The sequence below is a fragment of the Oncorhynchus gorbuscha genome, unplaced genomic scaffold (genome assembly GCF_021184085.1).
Source record: "Oncorhynchus gorbuscha isolate QuinsamMale2020 ecotype Even-year unplaced genomic scaffold, OgorEven_v1.0 Un_scaffold_6306, whole genome shotgun sequence".
Taxonomy (NCBI): Eukaryota; Metazoa; Chordata; class Actinopteri; order Salmoniformes; family Salmonidae; genus Oncorhynchus; species Oncorhynchus gorbuscha.
Window position 1 is genome coordinate 5,919 of NW_025749933.1, and position 6,879 is coordinate 12,797.

The 6,879-nt window shown below is 44.2% G+C and overlaps 1 long non-coding RNA gene across 1 annotated transcript; it reads right to left on the reverse strand.

The window, feature by feature from the left end:
* Nucleotides 1-899: 899 nt before the first annotated feature.
* On the reverse strand, nucleotides 900-2,643 carry LOC124029422. The gene is made up of 3 exons (XR_006837765.1): nucleotides 2,525-2,643; nucleotides 1,221-1,315; nucleotides 900-1,018 (listed from the first exon to the last, which is right to left on the reverse strand). It is a non-coding gene; the product is annotated as an uncharacterized LOC124029422 (long non-coding RNA).
* Between the last annotated feature and the right edge of the window lie 4,236 nt (nucleotides 2,644-6,879).

Here is a 6,879-nt window from a genome sequence, read left to right on the forward strand (position 1 = left end):
TAATGACAGGTACAGAGACAGATAGGCAGCAGGGACGGTCTACGAGGTAATGACAGGTACAGAGACAGATAGGCAGCAGGGACGGTCTACGAGGTAATGACAGGTACAGAGACAGATAGGCAGCAGGGACGGTCTACGATGTAATTACAGGTACAGAGACAGATAGGCAGCAGGGACGGTCTACGAGGTAATGACAGGTACAGAGACAGGGACAGGGGCGGTCTACGAGGTAATGACAGGTACAGAGACAGATAGGCAGCAGGGACGGTCTACGAGGTAATGACAGGTACAGAGACAGATAGGCAGCAGGGACGGTCTACGAGGTAATGACAGGTACAGAGACAGATAGGCAGCAGGGACGGTCTACGAGGTAATGACAGGTACAGAGACAGATAGGCAGCAGGGACGGTCTACGAGGTAATGACAGGTACAGAGACAGATAGGCAGCAGGGACGGTCTACGAGGTAATGACAGGTACAGAGACAGATAGGCAGCAGGGACGGTCTACGAGGTAATGACAGGTACAGAGACAGATAGGCAGCAGGGACGGTCTACGAGGTAATGACAGGTACAGAGACAGATAGGCAGCAGGGACGGTCTACGAGGTAATTACAGGTACAGAGACAGATAGGCAGCAGGGACGGTCTACGAGGTAATGACAGGTACAGAGACAGGTAGTCAGCAGGGACGGTCTACGAGGTAATGACAGGTACAGAGACAGATAGGCAGCAGGGGGAGGGAAGGAAGACGGAGGGATGGAGGGATGATAAGTTAGGAGACAGCTGAGACACAGAGTGCTGTCTAACCCTCACACACACGCACGCTCACACACATACACGCTGTGTGCTGGTCTCTCTCTCTCTCTCTGTTAGGGGTCAGGGGTCACTGTGTGCTGGTCACCTGGCCTCTTGCTGATCACCTCCACCATGCTGGAGGGGAAGTAGCCGACGCGGTCATTTCCTGTCCGGTTGTCATGGATACAACCCTTCCACCGGCCGTCAGAATGCTGCTCCAGAACCTAACACACACACACACACACACCACTGGTTAGGTGCATCTGAGTGTGTGTGTACCGTGATGATGTCTCCAGTCTTGATGTTGAGTGTGTGTGTGTGTGTGTGTGTGTGTGTGTGTGTGTGTGTGTGTGTGTGTGTGTGTGTGTGTGTGTGTGTGTGTGTGTGTGTGTGTGTGTGTGTGTGTGTGTGTGTGTGTGTGTGTACCGTGATGATGTCTCCAGTCTTGATGTTGAGGCTCGTCAGGTCGTAGTTGTTGCAGTACTCTGTCAGAGCTCTGACCTGCATCGCAGCTGACGCATCTACAAACACACACGCACGCACGCACGCACGCACGCACACACGCACGCACACACACACACACACACACACACACACACACACACACACACACACACACACACACACACACACACACACACACACACACACACACACACAGAGTCAAACTCAACGTCAAAACACACACACACCCAGCTGTTTAATCACTCTGCTGTCCTGTATGGTTAGTTAGAGTTCAGGAGTTCAGGGGTCAGGGGTTACCTCTCAGGAGCTGTTTAATCTCTCTTCTGTCCTGTATAGTTAGTTAGAGTTCAGGGGTTAGAGTTCAGGGGTTAGGGGTTACATCTCAGGAGCTGTTTAATCTCTCTGGTGTCCTGTATGGTTAGTTAGAGTTCAGGGGTCAGGGGTTACCTCTCAGCAGCTGTTTGATCTCCTGCTGGCCTGTGAGGTTAGTTAGAGTTCAGGGTTATGGGTCAGGGGTTACCTCTCAGCAGCTGTTTGATCTCTGCTGGCCTGTGAGGTTAGTTAGAGTTCAGGGGTTAGGGGTCAGGGGTTACCTCTCAGCAGCTGTTTGATCTCTCTGCTGGCCTGTGAGGTTAGTTAGAGTTCAGGGGTTAGGGGTCGGGGGTTACCTCTCAGCAGCTGTTTGATCTCTCTGCTGGCCTGTGAGGTTAGTTAGAGTTCAGGGGTTAGGGGTCAGTGGTTACCTCTCAGGAGCTGTTTAATCTCTCTGCTGGCCTGTGAGGTTAGTTAGAGTTCAGGGGTTAGGGGTCGGGGGTTACCTCTCAGCAGCTGTTTGATCTCTCTGCTGGCCTGTGAGGTTAGTTAGAGTTCAGGGGTTAGGGGTCGGGGGTTACCTCTCAGCAGCTGTTTGATCTCTCTGCTGGCCTGTGAGGTTAGTTAGAGTTCAGGGGTTAGGGGTCGGGGGTTACCTCTCAGCAGCTGTTTGATCTCTCTGCTGGCCTGTGAGGTTAGTTAGAGTTCAGGGGTTAGGGTCGGGGGTTACCTCTCAGCAGCTGTTTGATCTCTCTGCTGGCCTGTGAGGTTAGTTAGAGTTCAGGGGTTAGGGGTCGGGGGTTACCTCTCAGCAGCTGTTTAATCTCTCTGCTGGCCTGTGAGGTTAGTTAGAGTTCAGGGTTAGGGGTCAGGGTTACATCTCAGCAGCTGTTTGATCTCTCTGCTGGCCTGTGAGGTTAGTTAGAGTTCAGGGGTTAGGGGTCGGGGGTTACCTCTCAGCAGCTGTTTGATCTCTCTGCTGGCCTGTGTGGCGGTGAACTGATTAACGATGTCCAGAGCCGTCTGACACAGAGTGTTCCTCACCCCAGCACTGATGCCACTCTACGGGATCAATAACCAATAATCATCAATCGAAACATGTCAATACATCCAAGGCTCAAAATTTACATTTTTCATTGGAGTGCTGATGCTCCCAACTTTAGGAGCACCACATACAATCTAGGAGCACCACATGAAATCTAGGAGCAGCACATGAAATCTAGGAGCAGCACATGAAATCTAGGAGCACCACATAAAATCTAGGAGCACCACATGAAATCTAGGAGCACAACAATTACAGTTACTATTAGGACCAGATGAACTAGAGATACAACCCATAATGAACCTAGATGAATTATAGTTACTATTAGGACCAGATGAACTAGAGATACAACCCATAATGAACCTAGATGAATTATAGTTACTATTAGGACCAGATGAACTAGAGATACAACCCATAATGAACCTAGATGAATTATAGTTACTATTAGGACCAGATGAACTAGAGATACAACCCATAATGAACCTAGATGAATTATAGTTACTATTAGGACCAGATGAACTAGAGATACAACCCATAATGAACCTAGATGAATTATAGTTACTATTAGGACCAGATGAACTAGAGATACAACCCATAATGAACCTAGATGAATTATAGTTACTATTAGGACCAGATGAACTAGAGATACAACCCATAATGAACCTAGATGAATTATAGTTACTATTAGGACCAGATGAACTAGAGATACAACCCATAATGAACCTAGATGAATTATAGTTACTATTAGGACCAGATGAACTAGAGATACAACCCATAATGAACCTAGATGAATTATAGTTACTATTAGGACCAGATGAACTAGAGATACAACCCATAATGAACCTAGATGAATTATAGTTACTATTAGGACCAGATGAACTAGAGATACAACCCATAATGAACCTAGATGAATTATAGTTACTATTAGGACCAGATGAACTAGAGATACAACCCATAATGAACCTAGATGAATTATAGTTACTATTAGGACCAGATGAACTAGAGATACAACCCATAATGAACCTAGATGAATTATAGTTACTATTAGGACCAGATGAACTAGAGATACAACCCATAATGAACCTAGATGAATTATAGTTACTATTAGGACCAGATGAACTAGAGATACAACCCATAATGAACCTAGATGAATTATAGTTACTATTAGGACCAGATGAACTAGAGATACAACCCATAATGAACCTAGATGAATTATAGTTACTATTAGGACCAGATGAACTAGAGATACAACCCATAATGAACCTAGATGAATTATAGTTACTATTAGGACCAGATGAACTAGAGATACAACCCATAATGAACCTAGATGAATTATAGTTACTATTAGGACCAGATGAACTAGAGATACAACCCATAATGAACCTAGATGAATTATAGTTACTATTAGGACCAGATGAACTAGAGATACAACCCATAATGAACCTAGATGAATTATAGTTACTATTAGGACCAGATGAACTAGAGATACAACCCATAATGAACCTAGATGAATTATAGTTACTATTAGGACCAGATGAACTAGAGATACAACCCATAATGAACCTAGATGAATTATAGTTACTATTAGGACCAGATGAACTAGAGATACAACCCATAATGAACCTAGATGAATTATAGTTACTATTAGGACCAGATGAACTAGAGATACAACCCATAATGAACCTAGATGAATTATAGTTACTATTAGGACCAGATGAACTAGAGATACAACCCATAATGAACCTAGATGAATTATAGTTACTATTAGGACCAGATGAACTAGAGATACAACCCATAATGAACCTAGATGAATTAGTTACTATTAGGACCAGATGGTTCACCAACTACTTCTCTGATAGAGTTCTGTGTCAAATGAGGGCCTGTTGTCCGGGACCTCTGGCAGTCTCTAAGGGGTGCCACAGGGTTCAATTCTCGGACCGACTCTTTTCTCTGTATACATCAATGATGTCAACCTTGCTGCTGGTTATTCTTTGATCCACCTAGAGACGACACCATTCTGTATACCTCTGGCCCTTCATTGATACTGTGTTAACAAACCTCCAATTGAGCTTCAATGCCTTACAACACTCCATCCGTGGACTCCAACTGCTCTTAAAGCAAGAAACTAAATGCATGCTCTTCAATGAACCTAGATGAATTATATTACTATTAGGACCAGGCTTAGAACTGGATATATGTGCAAGAGGGTTAAGGTCAGGGCTAGATGTATAAAGGTTAGGGCTAGAGGTCAGGGTCAAACCAAATGAAATCAAAGATTTATAAGCCCTTCTTTCATCAGCTGATATCTCAAAGTGCTATTAGAAACCCAGATAAAACCCCAAACAGCAAGCAATGCAGGTGTAGAAGCACCTGATCAAAGATCGGGGCTATGGGCTATAGGACAGGGCTAGTGGTTAGGGTTAGAGTTTAGGGCAAGGGCAATGAACCTAGACTAGATGTCAGGGCTACTATTAGGACCAGGGCTGAGGTCAGGGCTAGAGATAGGGCAAGGTCAGGAATGAAGGGCTAGATGAATTAGGTCAGTAGAAATCAGAGCCAGGTCAGGGCTAGAGATAGGGCAAGGTCAGGGCTAAGGTCAGGGCTAGAGGTGAATTATAGTTAGGGCTAGAGGTCAGGGCTAGAAACCAGAGCTGAGGTCAGGGAGATACAAGGTCAGGAATGAGGTAGATAAGAATTATAGTTAGGGCTAGAGGTCAGTGTTAGAAACAGATGAACTAGCAGTCTACCACCTCAGTCTTTCCACAGAAGCTGCCTGATAGATGACTTGACTGTCTGTTGATGTCTATACCTGCTTGGACCAGCAGACTGACACACACACACGCACACATGAACCTAGATGAATTATAGTTACTATTAGGACCAGATGAACTAGAGATACAACCCATAATGAACCTAGATGAATTATAGTTACTATTAGGACCAGATGAACTAGAGATACAACCAGAAAACAAAACCTACATGTTAATTATAGTTACTATTCGACCAGCAAACACACAATATAAACACATAAAAACCTAGATGATGTCAGAGGGATGATGATGATGATGACCAGATGATGATATGATGATACAAGTGGTGATGATGATGAACCTAGATGAATGATGATGTGAAGTCATGTCTGACCAGATGACATCGATGTGATTCAACGGCCAGGTGAATGAGGGAGATGCCGTTGTTCGACCTGGTTCACCAGACATTACTCTGAGGAGCAGCTGGACCACCTATCAATTATACACACATTACTACTGAGGAGACACCACCTGTACACATTATACACACATTACTACTGAGGAGACACCACCTGTACACATTATACACACATTACTACGAGACACCACCTATTTCTCTGTATACATTACAATGAGGAGACACCACCTGCTGCTGGTTATTACTACTGAGGAGACATCACCTGTACACATTATACACACATTACTACTGTACACCACCTGTACACATTATACACACATTACTACTGTGGAACAAACCTGTACACATTATACACACATTACTACTGAGACACCACCTAACACATTATACACATCCGTGGACACCACCTGTACACATTAAACACATTACTACTGAGGAAACCACCTGCATGCTCTTAACCACATTACTACTGAGACACCACCTATACACATTATAGCATCACATTACTACTGAGACACCACCTGTACACATTATACACACATTACTACTGAGGAGACACCACCTGTACACATTATAAGAGGGTTAGAGGTCAGTACACATTATAAACATTACACTGAGGAGAGGTCACCTATCAATTATACACACATTCAAAGACACCAAATATACACACATTTATATACCTATACACATTATTACTTTCATCAGCTGATATACACACATTACTACTGAGGAGACACCACCTGTACACATTAAACACATTACTACTGAAAACCACCAAACATTATAGCACATACAGGTGAGAACCACCTGTACACATTATCAAAGATCTGGGGCTGTACACATTAGAGGACAGGGCTACTGTGGTTACCTGGGTTAGATTACTACTGAGGAGACACCACCTATACACATTATACACCATTACTAGAGGAGACACCACCTGTACACATTATACACACATTACTACTAGGAGTCACCTGTACACATTATACAGGTCAGGGAGGAGCACCAGGTACACATTATACTACAGGTCAGGGCCAGAGGTACACATTATACACACATTACTACTGAGGAGACACCACCTGTACACATTATACACAC